The sequence below is a fragment of the Cibotium barometz genome, chromosome 18, assembly GCF_041138505.1.
Source record: "Cibotium barometz isolate CiBa-2024 chromosome 18, ASM4113850v1, whole genome shotgun sequence".
Classification (NCBI taxonomy): Eukaryota; Viridiplantae; Streptophyta; class Polypodiopsida; order Cyatheales; family Cibotiaceae; genus Cibotium; species Cibotium barometz.
In genome coordinates, this window is record NC_141063.1 from 10,164,195 (window position 1) to 10,175,760 (window position 11,566).

General features: G+C 39.8%; 1 long non-coding RNA gene and 1 other non-coding gene across 2 annotated transcripts; both read left to right on the forward strand.

The window, feature by feature from the left end:
- The first annotated feature begins 463 nt into the window (after positions 1 to 463).
- On the forward strand, positions 464 to 625 carry LOC147628920 (U1 spliceosomal RNA). The gene has a single exon (XR_015268022.1). It is a non-coding gene; the product is annotated as a U1 spliceosomal RNA (small nuclear RNA).
- LOC147628921 (uncharacterized) lies at positions 482 to 2,060 on the forward strand. The gene is made up of 2 exons (XR_015267855.1): positions 482 to 1,192; positions 1,276 to 2,060. It is a non-coding gene; the product is annotated as an uncharacterized LOC147628921 (long non-coding RNA).
- Positions 2,061 to 11,566: the final 9,506 nt, after the last annotated feature.

The following is an 11,566-nucleotide window of genomic DNA, read 5'->3' on the forward strand; positions in this document are numbered from 1 at the left end:
TCTTTTTGGGGCTTCGTAGCTTCCACGAGGCCGTGACATGATGAACATGATGCTGCATGCGTTCTCTCGTGTTGTGTAAGGGTTGATGGCCGCCGCGAGGATGAAGAAAAAATCGATGACTGTGGACGCGAGGCCGTTTTTATGTGTGACTGTGATGAGATAAGCGGTGATGTGGCCTTGTGTCACTGCCCCAGGGAGAGTACGTGATGTGTGAAAGAAGATAAGCCTATAAAAGGCAGTGTACTCTTTGAGGCTCATATAACAGCAGTACAGGTGATTACCTACACCATGTAGTAGAGTATGGAAGTGTAGATACTTGTAGTAGAGAGAGCTTAGCTTATTCCAAGCCTACGACTCTTTTTGAGGGTGGTCCAGACGCGTGTCGTGGGAAAGGTCCCATAATAGGTTGGCGTGGCTGGTTGAGAGGCGCCTACTAAAGAGCGCCCACGCGCGGCTGGACGGTATACTTACCTGGGCGGGGTCAATCGGTGATCAGGAAGGCCGATGGCCTAGGGTCGGCCTCTCCATTGCACTGCCGGACGGGCTGCACCCTAGCATCTCCCCAACGGGGAGAGTGCACGTCATAATTTGTGGTAGCGGGGGCTCGCGTTCGCGCGGCCCCCACCCAAAACCAAACTCCAAACCACGAAACCTCGCGGCGCCCGCAGGCCATGGCGGGGCTCTGATGATTTCATTTGGGCTACCGGCTGTGTTTGCATACCCTACACGACGGAGAAGGAGACAGACCAGCTGTTTGCATACCCTACACGACGGAGAAGGAGACAGACCACCCTTTCCATGCTGCTGCTGTCGTTGAGGCAAAAGGCGACATGAGCCCCAGCCCCAGCACTGTTGGATTACGCATCCGTCATGGGATCTGGAGGAGCCAGTGTGCATGAATGAATAGCCCTCTGCCTTTCTAGTCTAGAGTTCTGTGATCTTACACTTCCTACCTGCTCATATCTGCCTACTGCCAGTTACGGACAGCCACCTCGGCTAGCAGCACTGGACTGCGCAGGGGACTCCATGGACCTTTGTTCTGAACCATTGCTGCTCTTGATTTTGCCCCGGATGGTGTTCTCTCTTCCTGACATTCCTCTCTTGCTCTCCTTACAGGGTAAAGGAGGAGGCTTTGGATCATCGGTTTCCACCACAACCACACATGGCAGATTCATCCCTGGTCCCCCCCCAGGTTCTCCTTCTTGCTTAGTTAGTTAGCCCCACACTTCATTGGCTGTGAGATCTCTCCACTCATTTGAAGCTTCTCAATATCAGGAGGTGGATGGCACACACTGTCATATGGGGGAAGCAGCAGTCAGAGCAAGGGCCAAGCCTGCAGCTGAAGGCGAAATTGAAATTGCGAGGGAATCAAAGGACATGAGCATGGGGCATCTCTCTGTTTGTTGATCATTTTTTTACCCATACACTCGTTGAAATTGTGTGTTGTAAACTTGAGCTTGGCTTGACACCATATTGGAGGAGATACTTGTGTGTGTGTGTGTGTGTGTTTGCGTAAGTCTTCCATTGCCATTCTCTCTTTAGACTCTGTTGGTCTACAATTGCTTAAACCCTAGCAAGTTCCCGCCATTCCATGTGTGTGTGTGTGTGTGTGTGTGTGTTGATTGTTTGGCTAGGGAAGCAGCCCGTAGAGTCAACAGAGCACATCCGGGTTTGAAGAAAGTTCGATTTTGTGTTAGTTTGTCCCATGTATGTTGCCTGCATGACTAGGGTGGTAGGGATCCCAACCTCCTCTCACATGCAACATGAGGAGTGGCCCCCCAAGTTCAATGGAAAGAGGGATGTTGAGGCAGATACAAATTGGGTCAAGGAGATGCCTGTCAATCTTTCAACTGCGGGCAGTTCAGATGTAATAATCACGAGATATTCAGCCTTACATAGCAATCGAGCAGCCAGAGCAAGGGCCAAGCATGCATTTGAAGGAAAAATCTATAGGAGATTGTGGACATCACATTTGTCATCAACTTGGCTGCATTTGTCGTTTGTTGAGCATTTTGTATATCTGAGGGAGTCGTCGTACATTGTTTTGTTTGTTTATTGAACTTGATTTCTTGGGGATGCACATTTGATTGGAGTAGATACTTATGTGTCTGTTTGTGTTTGCATAAGCCTTCCCTTGTGATTCTCTATCTGTTAACACTCTCACAACAGTACTAGATCTACAGTTGCTATTATAGCGTAGGATTCGCTAGAATATGTTTTTCTTTCTCAGCATTCTCTCGATGTGGTGATTGTTTGGATAAGGAAGTGGCATTTGGACTTATCCAAATTCGGGGAAGTTAGATTTGTGTTAGTTTGACCCAAGGTTGCAAAATTTTTGTTTCCAACATTCCATGTGGTTGACACGATTGTGGATGGTCAGAATCTTTGCTGATTCATCCATTTGAGTAGATTCATTTGAGCAGATTCTGCAGCTTCTGGATCTTGAGAGGAATTGGTCAAGGATGTTCTCAATGAGAGGTTTTAATTAGAGCTTTTAGAGGAGGATTCTCATCAATGGCAGGTGCTTTCTCACATGCATTTGAAGGAAAAATCTATAGGAGATTGTGGACATCACATTTGTCATCAACTTGGCTGCATTTGTCAGTTTAAGGGAAAGCTGCTTTGGAGGAAAGCTGCTTTGGAGGATGAAAGATATCCATGTTGTGTGGTGGTGCAGCTATTTGTCCCATTGAGGAGGACACAAAATTGACTCAGGAAGAGGTAAATACATTGGTCAATGCTAGATTTAGGTTATGCACAAGAAATAGCATAGCTCTTGAAATGTTACGCATCTTGGGATGGAAACATCAAACATCATAGATGAAGGCACGTGGGAAGGTATTGCGAGTGTTGCATCAAAGACTCCTTCCTGCAAATGAATTCAACAAGATGGGCATGGAATCAATTGGGAGAAGTGGAGTTTACATGAAATGGTGAACATGCATTTCAAGAAAAGTAGAAAAGAGAATAGATTTCGGATTAATAATGTACTGAGTAGTACTGATTGAAAAAGGTTGTTAATTAGTATGAGTATGAGATATATAAGATAGAAGAAAACGGACTAGATAGGAAGTCTTATGAAGTACATATACAGTCTCAACCTTGGTGTACATGCCCAGATTTTCAGAAATGTGTACAAGAGAAAAAGTCTTATGTGGCATGCAACCATATTTATATACATTTATGCGAGTTTTGGGGCTTCATGAAAATTAAAACATGTTTATACACCAGCCAAAGATACCCAATCATAATGTGAGGGAGGCTCTCTCCTGTCCATGGACCTATCCATGATATGGCTCTTGGATCATGACTCTATCGCGTCCAAGGGCCTATCCATGATTTTGTGCTTGGTGGAAAAGAGAAAATCTACTCATGACACTTACGCTTATGGTTGGATAATTTTAGCACTTATGTTTGCATAGTATTTTGGATAATGTAGAGTTGCTATTGCGACACTTATAGTTGAATATTGTTTTGGGATAACATAAGCCTTGTTATTAGGTTTTTGATTTTGTAGATCTAGATATCCAATTGCCATTGCCATGTTTTTTCAATATGCAAAAATATTTTCGCTTCAAAGGTGCCATGGTGTCAAATAATGTTTCTTGAATTGAGATATTCTACTTAAATATTTGGAAGATAAACATGAGGCCTTCCTCAAAAGCTCGCTAGATCCTCTCAAAAGCTCGCGTTGAAAAGCTCTCGAAAATTCCCCGTTTCTAAGCACCCCTATCATGTTAAAGATCATGACTCGGAGTGTTGCTAAGCACCCCTATCATCTTAAAAAACCCAAAAAACATTAAGAAAAACCTTGAAAAAATCTAAAATCCTCAAAGAGAACCCTTGACTCAACATATAAACTAAATTAGAAATAAACGGAGAATCCCCCTCAATGACTAAAAGGTGGATGAAGAGCTTCTTGATGTCAATGTAGATCCTGATCTAGATGTAGCTCTCGGTCTTCTTCATCCTTGATTTCATTGTGTAATGAAATCCATGTAGGCAAAGACAGACCATTTTATCAATGTGTTCATGAAGTCTAACATGATGATGATGCATATCCCTTTCAGATGATAATGCATTAAATCTGCTTAAGCGAGTCTTAGCCTTATCAATGGCCAGTGTCTTGTCCTTGTACAATTGATTTATGAGCATGTTAGATGAGTTACATGAAGCATTCAAGCTCAAAAATCCCATTGTTCTGAACAATGCTTATAGAGATTTATACCCAGTCTTGGATCAACAAATTGATCACTCAAATCAAGGAAAAATTTTGATTTAATGCTTTACATAGGTTTAACAACACTTGAATGTGATATATGACCCATTAATCCTAAAAACCTCTAATGATTAGTACTAATCAAGGTATTAGTGAAAGCAATTCTTTGATAACTGTGTAGAGGATACCCTGATCTATAGAACATTGCCGGAGGGGAAAATGAAGGGGCCTTTTCAAGATGAAGCTTTGGCAAGATGTAGCAAATCCCCAATGGTAGCGTTGAACCCTCAATAGTAGAGCACCGTTGGGGGAAAATCAAGGGACTTTTTCGAGATGAAGCTTTGGCAAGTTGTAGCAAGTTCCCAATGGTAGGTTTGAACCCTCAATGGTCCATAAATAATAGGATTAATGTTGATTAATCACTGACTAATAGAGGTAATTAACATTTTGCACTATAGAAAACAGGATGACCTGGTGTGTAAAATTGAAGTCCTTTCACAAATCTTCTTCAAAAAAGCTTCAAGAGACAACTAGAGCACTGAGTTAACATGAGTTTAGAATCACTAAACATATGATTAGCCAAAATATGGAGGATGAAATCTCTCCATGATTGAGGAGTGTGAAGAAAAGACTGAAGAGGAAGCTTGAGCACACAATGAAGAAAAATTTGGAAAAATACAAGATGATTGTATTATGATTGAGATCAATGAACCACCACATACAATACCCTTTTATAGGCACCAAGCCCTATCTTGTAACTCTAACGAAGAGGTAGTTCACACTTGAAGTGTTCTCACCAAGTTGGCTATAAACCTAATGAACCATATGCTCATGTCCCCAATGTCACATGATATTTTGGTGCATTTCTAACATTCTCTAAGGTTTTTCTCAATTCTAGACTTAGATTTTTTTTAAATCTTTTTTCCCAAAAAGAATCTACAAAAGGCTTTTAACTCAAACTTGATAGGTGGGCTTCTTGGAGTGCCATGCACATTATCAATCCAACTTTTTCATGAATATCTGCTAATGTTAGCAAGAAATGCTAAAAGTAAATAGTAACCCAACTATGTCAGATTAGGACCAAATGTGGTGTGTATGTGCTTTAAGGTGTCATGAACACGTGTATGCTTATAATTTGATATGGGTCCAAGGCGGAGGAATTAGAAGCAGGCATGGAAACCTGGCTAGTTTTTGAATCTGGTCCACAACCAAATTGGGTTACATTGATCCAGAATGTAAGTTGTTTATAGAGGGTCCTATGTGGCATGGACCACCTCTATGCAAAACCTTGGTTGGTTCTGATCAATAGTCTATAAGTTATAGCCAAACCAAGAATAATCTTCTCTTAATGGCTTCAGAGTTGTAGACTTAGATTTGCTTTTGCTTTTAAGGTTAAAGGAGATCGAAAAAGGCCTCTAACCGTCGGTCCCCGCCGTAACTTGCCCAAATGCACCAAATTTGACAAGTTGGATGTTGAGAATGTGTTACATGATCTTTAAATACTTGATGAAGAGTAATACAAAACTCAAATAATACAAAGAATATGACCATTCAATTGAATACAAATTGACTAAAGTATGCATGAAATAAATGTGCAACAAGAAATAGAGTAGAAGGTACCACACAAGAGACCAATGCTGGGTGCAATTTCCCCCTCAATCAAGCATGTAGCTCCCACTTCCACAACTTGAGTATTTAGAGAATTCTATTTCATAAAAATAGCCCAAGGAGCTAATAATAGTGGTGCGTACAATTTTGGGCTTGCTTTTCCCATATTTTGGACTTTTCTTTACATTTTAATAACCATAATAAGGTTCCTAAGGTTTGTACATATCAAAACCTTTGCCCAAATATAAATACCCATGGGCCTTTACACATGAAATAACCTTGTGCACACTTGCACGTAAAATAACCTAGCTACATGAAAAGCTATAAATAATTTATGAAATTCTAATACATGATTTAACAAAATGATCTCCATCTACACGCCACCATTGAATCCACCATCCATATGACACCTTAATCGGTACCCTCGTATAGTGTGACACCTCAATCGGTATCCTCGCACATCGTATGCCATGCGACACCTAAATCGGTACCCTTGCATATCTCAGTACATAGCTATACTCATAGACACAATCCATGTTAGTTAAACAATTAATTGAGCACGTCAATTAATTGCAACGTCATCATGAGATATAAGCAACCATAAAAATCAAATTACACGTACCAACAGGCATAACACACACGAGTGTCCTCGATATAAAATAAGAAATATAACTCCCAGTAAACAAAATTAATTCTCATATCAGAATGTCAATCTCTGTGTGGATCCTTAAGTCCCACTTTTTTGAGGATAAAATAGGCAACCCATAAAGATCAGATTACACGTACCAACAGGCACAGCACACACAAGCATCCCCGATATAAAATAAGAAATATAATTCCTAATAAACAAGAGTAATTCTCATATCAAAATGTCAATGTCCATGTGGATCCTTAAGTCCCACTTTTTTAAGAATTAAAGCTAAATTTAATAGGGAAGGCTAAAAGTAGGCAGTGAACAACCGATGTCGGATTGGGACCAAATTTGGCATGTAGGTAGTCCAAACGTCCATGAACACTAGTGTATACTCTAATATGAGGCTACAATTGTTAGGGAAGGCTTAAAGAAAGAAGCCATATATGGTAATAATGTGTGTGAACACACTAGGACCAACCGAGGTACTTTTTTCCTCTTTAGGAGGTTTTTATTCCCTGTGCTAGTATACACCCATCTTGGGGTATACTTATCATGTTTGTATAGCACACATTCATTATCAATCTATCATCTCATTGCGTGCTCCCTTGAGCTTCTCCATTATATGTGTGTGTGTGTGTGCGCGTGCGTGCACGCATTCCTGCAACCTTGTTTCCAACATTTGGTATTAGAGCATACGTTTATCCCCCTCGTTTGCTGCCAGTATATTGCCTACCCTTTACGCTGAGTCGCCTGTTTTCTTAAATTGGTTCAAGGAGCTCTTCTCTGCGAGAGAAAGAGGACCGTGAAGTGTGGAGTACTTTGTACTGAAGTTTTGCGGGCGGTTTGATTGTGATTTCAGGCACGTTTTGGGGGCCGTTCATGTGGTTTTCAGTTTCTTGCAGACATCTTCAGGGACCAGATTTGTGAGTGCACATGTGCGTTGTTGCATGTGTACTGTCGTCTACTGTCGGCTAGTTTTTCAAGCCGCACTAGTCCGTAGCTTCTATTGGGCGATTAACAACTGCATTCTCCAAGCTTGGGTGTTTATAATGTACATCTTCACCAAGGTGTCCCAAGCCTCCTTGGGCATGTATGTATCCTTTATATGCACAATTTTAGAATATGTCATGCTGACAGACAACAACAAGTACAACACATTTCTAGCTCTTTTATGCCATGCTTTATATGCCTACACTTGTTGAGGGGTGGAATTTTCTTCACCAATCTCTGGCTCCTTTTCATCACTTGTGATGAACTCCAATATCCTTTTTCCATGAAAGGCAAGATGCACAAAACATCTATGTAATGCGCATGCGTGAATTTCATAAGATAATCATGCAATGAGTATCTCAAGATAAACATTCTTAGAACTTAAAAGTCAAGGGAATAATAAAGGCCACTCAAAAGCATGAAATTTAGAAAATCAGTTTGGCATAAAAAAACCAGTGGACATATTCACACCGTGAAAAACTCAAGTTTGGCCTCAACAACAACAGCTATCATTCTTAGATCTTCACAATGATTAGGTGAACCATAAAATCACCTAAAAAATAGGCAATGCAAAAGCTCATTTACGTGAAAAACTAGTGGAAACTCATGACCCTTAGTATTTCAAGTTTTTCAAGCCAAAAAATGTTGTTCCAAAACCAATGAAAACCATACCGAACCTTTTTAACAAACCACTTGAACCATGAGATAACCTCAAAGGAAGAAAACTCAAAAGTTCAATTATTAATGTAAAAAACCAATCAAAGTTCATGGCTTCAAAAAATCAGCTTAGCAACATGAACTTTAAAAGTTTTTTTGACGTGAAAAAGCAGTTAGATGTTCACGAAGCATGAATATCTGAAGTTTTTCATGCCTAAAGAAAAACTTCAATTCCATCAACTAAGGTGATCACAAGCTTCCACAGGGCTTAAGAAATCCCACATCTAGTCAGAATCATAAATTAACAAGATTGTTTTTACTGCCAGAATATCTCAAGATATTCACGACATGAATATCTCAAGAAATTCACGTCATGAAAAACTAGTTTGGTTTTTCACATCAACAAAAATGTTTAGGATGAATGACACTTTTCACATTGAGCTCAGATTCTTTAACATAAGTGAACAATGTTAGCATATTTGTTCCTTAAGATGGTGACGTTTTTCAGACATGAATATCTTGAAAACAAATCTGATTTTTTCACACCAGAGGGAACCCTTTCAGATCATTCTACATGCCTGTAGATCACTTGAATGCATGTGCATGCACGTGCGTGCGCACACGCACACACACACACACAAGAAAAAGTAAAAAAAGAGATTAACTGTTTACTAGCCATGCTTCATTCATATCGCCAAGTCATACACCAAAGAGAATAAGTTACATAGGTGTAATACTTGGATGGAAGATCAAGTATTTCATTAAAATCTAATCACATCAATAATGGGTAGGCTTATTGTCTTACCATTATTTCTTGAATTGGCTAACTATTTCAGTAGCGCTGTGAGTAACCATAAATACTCACCTAGTGGAAAAATACAAGTTTATATGCACCATAGCCTTGTCATTAGGATCCTTCTAGGTACATCTTTGGATGGGGGAACATGGTGGGAGAAAGCTTGGTCAATGGTACAACCCATCACTTGGATTCCCTTTACAAGTGCAAACAAAATATGTTATCCTTAGTGACACCTATTCAAACCTCGCCAACAAACAACAAACCAAATCATCAATAATCTCTTCACTATATAATTCCATCAAGAAGGTGGAGAACGTTTTAAGTAACCTGACAAGTTAAAAGCATTATTTCATGTCTCTCAAAATGATTTTGTCGTCATAGAGCAGCTACATCAAGAGTCTGCTTGACTCACTTTAATGCACTTCATTATATATCTGCTTGTAAGAGAAATAATATATCTGCTTGTAAGAGAAATAATATATCTATACATAAAAATATAAAAAGCACATGATGGGATGAAGAGTACAAGGACAAGTCCCCTCCAAGATCACTTTAAGATCATTTGACAAAGTCCTGTAAAATAAAGAAAGTAACAACTAACGAAGCTACATTTGCATCTCTTTAATGCATCAAATGAGAAACTGATATTTGTTCTCTTATTCTAATGATTGTGTCAACATTCCTCCAAAACCCCCACCTCTTCCCCTCCCTTGCTAATAAGCCATAGACTCACTGCTAACTCAAAATAATCAATGTAATCCTGCCTCTGATAGCGAAAAAAAAGAAGAAGAATTTAAAAAGGGGAATTCACTCACAAAATGTATATCCCGTTTACTAACTTCATCATGTACTAACTATCCTCCCTTGCGGAGGCGAAATAACATTCATGCAACATCATAAACATTAACAAAACAACATTTCAATTCTCCCCACAACAAAGTCTAGAAACTCAATCACAAGGATGCACTCTCGCGACATCATGAAGGGGGGACACAAGCATGTATGATCAATTTATGAAGCAATGGTTTCCAAATCTATAACTTGGATGGGCACCCAAAAATGGTGGAATATTTATGACGATTCCTACTCTAAGTGTGGGTGGCATACTATGAATGTACTTCATGCATGTAATATGAGATTGAGCATTGTACAAGCAATAGACCACTAATGAACCTTGGGTGCCCGATCGATCACAGTTTAAATGTGTGTGAATACTTATTGCCTTGTATATAAATCACTTTCTCTTATAATACAACATACTCTCGATTGTGCAATAGAGTCTTTCTCTTGTGTTAATCCTTTCTCTAATACATGATAGTGAGATTGTATGAGTGTTTTGAGGTGAGAAAGGAGGGATGAGGACCCATAGTCTAACATGACAACACGACAATGTGATAATGATCATTGTGGGAAATTCCTCTCCAAGGAGGTGTGGAGCTTGGAGACCTTGAGGGCTATGAGCTCGGCCATTGGAAAGATCCCCATGGTGATTATAGCTTACATAGGTAGTCTCTTGTGGATCTTGGAGACCATGAGGGTTATGAGCTCGACCATTGGGGAGATCCCCATGGTGATTATATCTTACTAAGGTAGTCTCTTGTGAATGTGTTTCTAGAAGAGGCCGAAAGTAGGCAATAACAGTACTGTGAGTTGAAAATCATCCTCTCCCCCATATCCTTCTCATATTTGCCTAAGCTTTAGTTTATATCCATGAGTATATAACATGCATGAAATAGCATGATAATTCCCTCTTGCCGCCGGTAGGTAATAAAACATTCTAAAAATAATGAATCGAACACCAGTAATTAAGTTGTGGGGAATCACCATCATAAACATTAATAAAACAACATCTCGATTCTCCCCACAACAAAGTCTTCTACTCAATCACAAGGATCCAGTCACAACATCACGAAGGGGAGAATGCTAGTCCATTTTGCGGTTGATAATAATTGTCACTATAATTCTACATTGAACATACAGACACCATAAGCATGTATGATCAATTTATGAAGCAACTGTTTCCAAATCTATAAATGGGATGGGCACTCAAAAATGGTGGAATATTTATGATGATTCCCGCTCTAAGTGTGGGTTGCAACAAGCTAGAATGGATAACCTATGAATCTACTTCATGCATGTAATATGAGCTTAAGCATTGTACAAGCAATCGACCACTTATGAATCTTGGTTGCCCGATCGACCATAGTTTAAATGTGTGAGAATAATTATTGCCTTGTATATAAGTCAAATTTCTCTTACAATATAACATACTCTCCATTGTGCAATAGAGACTTTCTCTTGTACTAATCCTTTCTCTAATCTTCTTCTCTAATGCATGATAGTGACATTCAATGAGTGTTTTGAGGTAAGAAAGCAGGGATGAGTACCCATAGTCTAACATGACAACACGATAATGTGATAATGCTCATGGTGGGAGATGCTGACATAAATTCCTCTCCAAGGAGGTGTGGAGCTTGGAGACCTTGAGGGCTATGAGCTCGGCCATTGGAAAGATCCCCATGTTACATAGGTAGTCTCTTGTGGATCTTGGAGACATTGAGGGTTATGAGCTCGACCATTGGAAAGATACCCATGGTGATTATAGCTTACTAAGGTAGTCTCTTGTGAATGTGTTTCTAAAAGAGGCCGAAAGCAGGCA